The 3526-nt window shown below is 55.0% G+C and overlaps 1 long non-coding RNA gene across 2 annotated transcripts in view; it reads right to left on the reverse strand.

Annotated features, from left to right (window-relative positions):
- LOC106728049 overlaps positions 1-3511 on the reverse strand; it is a 12246-nt gene extending 8735 nt beyond the window's left edge. Inside the window, exons 1-2 of one of the 2 annotated variants that reach the window (XR_001364296.1) lie at positions 3382-3511; positions 2516-2764 (exon numbers count right to left, since the gene is read on the reverse strand). This is a non-coding gene — a long non-coding RNA (uncharacterized LOC106728049). The remainder of the gene's footprint in view (positions 1-2515; positions 2765-3381) is intronic. The other variant, XR_001364295.1, reaches the window with a different exon arrangement.
- Positions 3512-3526: the final 15 nt, after the last annotated feature.

Consider the following 3526-nt stretch of genomic DNA (forward strand, 5'->3'; position numbering starts at 1 on the left):
GGGGGGGGGAGGAGTGGCTCCAAGGAGGGGGGCGCAGGGAGATGAAGGGAGACGCAGTGAGATGAAGGGAGACGCAGGCAATGAGACAACCAGAAACAGACCTTGTCACGGAGCTGAGAGCACAGTCGGGGCTGCTGTTTCAGAGGAAGAAACGGAGGGTCCAGGAGGTTCCGGGCTTGCCAAGACCACAGGCCTGTATGTGGTAGCCGAAGCCAGACCATCTGACGCCGAGGCATTACGCCCGATGGCTGCTGTCATAGGACACATGCAGACCCACGACCTTCAACCCAAACCCTGGCCCAGCTGTCCGTCGAAATCCAGAAGTCTCCGGCTTAGGACGTCTGTGCAGTGCACGTGGCGTGGTCTGTGACACCCCAGAGGACCTGGGACAGCACACAGCAACCGAACATGCTAACACAGCATGACACAACTACATCCATGTTTCTGCAGCAAAACAGCTCCGTGGGCGAAATAAGGAGCTATTAGTAGCCTCGGTTCAGGTGAGGTTTTGCTACGAAATCGGGTCACATTTTGATGCCAAATTAGTTACCAAAATAAACAAGAACCAGCTTTCCCTTTGCAGAGCCTTTAGGATTTCCACTAAAAGCCTGGGGGGCACATGTTATAGCTTCTGGAAATGACGGCTCTGAAGACAGGGGCAGAGAAGCCGGCTGGTCACGGCGTTCACAGCTGGGCATGGCCCAGACTCGGGATTCGCAGCCACGGGCCCTGGTACTGGGGGCACACACTGCTCCTTGGTGAGGGAGCCCAGCAGCTAGAGACAGCTGACAACCTGGGGAAAGCAGTGCCGGAGCCCAAGTCCACAGCCAGGTTAGAAAAGGCCGCAGAAGCCCAGCTTCAGCAAATACGCCACCAACGCAAGTGTTCCTCTGGGCTCTCACGCTGCCCGTGCTGGGCGGGGTTGGCTTTGAAAACGTGGCCAGAGGCAGAGAAGTTAAAGATGGGGAAGACAGAAAAGCAGCCTCCTTTAAGTTCTCTTTTTAAATCACCCTAGTATTCTTCCTCTGCTTCAAGTCCTCCGGGGGTGGGGGGGGTCCCACCTCATTTAGGATAAAACCCACAGGACTTTCCAAGGCCCTATGATCCAGTCCTCCTCAGGGGGCCTGTCCTCCGCCCCCACCCCTGCCCACACCTCAGTGCCCGGGCGAACCCATGAGGGAGGCAACCAGTGGATGTGTGTCTCTCTGAGATGGATGTTTCTCTCTCTCTCTCCCTCTCCCTCCCGTTCACTCTCTCAAAAATCAAAACAAAAACAAAGGCAAGAGAAGTAATACAGGCCTCGTGTTTCTTTCAGAGCAACTAGTATGATTAAAGCTGCAGCCACGATGGGGCTTACCCAAATACCATAGAGACCAACCTGATACCCAAGCAAACCTAGGCCTCCCTCCAGTGGTCGGATGGATTTCTGCACTGGCCACTTCCCCGGCTTAGAGACTCTGCCTCCTGCTTTTGCAACAAGCCAGCCAGGAATCGGAATGTGGTCCTTGGCTTTCCAGAGTCTACTTTCCGTCACTCTTACCTGCTTCCTCCATTGTCCCTGGCCTCTGGCCTCCGAGTCCTACCCCTTGCCAGGCCGCGCTCTCATAGATTTGCATGACCAAATCCGTCAAGTCCAAACGTTAATATCAATAATAACTTACATCTGTCCAGCAACAGAAGGTTCACAGTGTGCTTTTGCATAAATTACCTAATTGAATCCTATCCTTGTGGGATGGATATACCCGTTTTATAGGTGAGCAGGTTTGAGTGGCCAAGAGGGAAAGGGACTTACTCAACATCACAGTGAGTGAGATACGGCGCTGGGAGCTTTTCCATCTACACTGCCGGAAGGGGGGAATTGGTTAGTCCCACCAAAACCACACGCATGCTCCCTTGGTCACAGGTCTGAAGGTGAATGCGGGAATGGCTGTTCCCAGGGTCCTGTGTGAAATGAAAATCTGGGGCCCCTTTTCAAGAATTCCAAGATGGGACAGTAGTGTGAGAGAGTGCACACAGGAAGGGCCCACGGGCAGACCATGAATAAAAACAGAAGTCTGAACGCAGCCTGCAGCAACCTGCCCGGGAAACCTCCTCCCCACCGCAGGAGCCAGCCTGCTTCACGTTAAGTCGCTCTTGTGGAGAATCAGGCTGCCAACCCTGGTGACAGTCCGGCAACCTCTGTAACAATAGGCCTCCGATGGCCTGACTTGATCAGTAACTGACAGCTTCCCTAGTTTCTGTTCCTGCTTCCAACTCAGGACCAACCAGAGAAAGCCCAACGTAGGCCCCGAAGCCATCGGAGGGGACGCCCGCCCGGCTCACCCGCCTCCAGCTGCACGGGCTGCGTTTTAATGGAATTGCTGAGCTGGTTTACAGATCTGCTCCTTCGACTTTCATTTCTCAGGTGGAAACTGCTCCATCCCGAGACTGTGCCACCCCATCGGGCCCTCTCGCCAACAGGGTAATTGGCAGGTGATGCTCTGAGCTATTGTGTGGAAACGCAGCTGCGACTTACTTTCCCGACACTGTTATCATGGTTCCCGGCCCACAGTGAACAGGCCACGCGGCTAACACAGCCTGGGTTCCAGGGAGTCACGCGGTCTTTCTTGCAGTGTTCGCCACGGGATAGATTCCTGCTGTGAACTGCAAGTCTGCCCTCTGCTGGGCCCGGGCATCTGTCCTCAAGGTCATTTCTTTGCCTCCCCGCAAGCCCGCCTGCCTTCGATCTTCAGTGGGAGCTCTTACTCGCTGGAAGGCTTCAGACCTTAAATAAGCGATCAAATCCTCTTAATGAATTGCGACGGAGAACACCCACAGCCCCAACACAGGGGGCAGCTTCCCCCCGGAACCTTCCTGGGGAAAGAGCTCAGTGCTGTCCTCAGGTGCCCGGGTCACACGAGGCCTCCCCAGGAGGCGATGGCACGTGCCACTGGCTGTGGGTGGTGCTGTCTTAGACAAAACCATGCTAACCCCGGAGGGTCAAATGTAGGGGTGCAGGGCCCAGCTGCCCACATGCCACTCCCACGCGTGCAGAAAAAGTGTGGCTGCTGCGGGTGACTATGAGTGAAGGAGCTCTGTGAAGAATGAAACTCATCACGTGCCACTGTTGGTGGCCCCCTCCCCCCCGACATTATGGTGGTCACGTCACTGCAGGAAGATTGCTGGGGAACACGGCCACGCGCAAGGAGGGAGGGCAGGGCAGTGGAATGACGCATGCCCCAAAAAGGCAGTGCACGTAGTGATTAAACACAAGGGTCTTGTACCAGGCTGCCTGGTTACCCATCTGTCCTACCCTTGCTGCCCATGTACAAGTTAGAAAATTGCCCTGTGCCTCAGTTTCTTCACCTGTGAAATGGGGAGGGTGCTAATAATAGCACTTACCTTATAGGACTGTGGTGAGGCCTAAATGTGTTAACGGTGGGATGTGCTTGGAATGGTGCCCGGCTCCTACGAGGTACTCAGCAGGACTGCTCTCTGGGGCCAGACTGTCTACTGGGAACCTGTTTAGATGACCTGAGATACATAT

This window comes from Myotis brandtii, unplaced genomic scaffold, assembly GCF_000412655.1.
Source record: "Myotis brandtii unplaced genomic scaffold, ASM41265v1 scaffold525, whole genome shotgun sequence".
Lineage (NCBI taxonomy): Eukaryota > Metazoa > Chordata > Mammalia > Chiroptera > Vespertilionidae > Myotis > Myotis brandtii.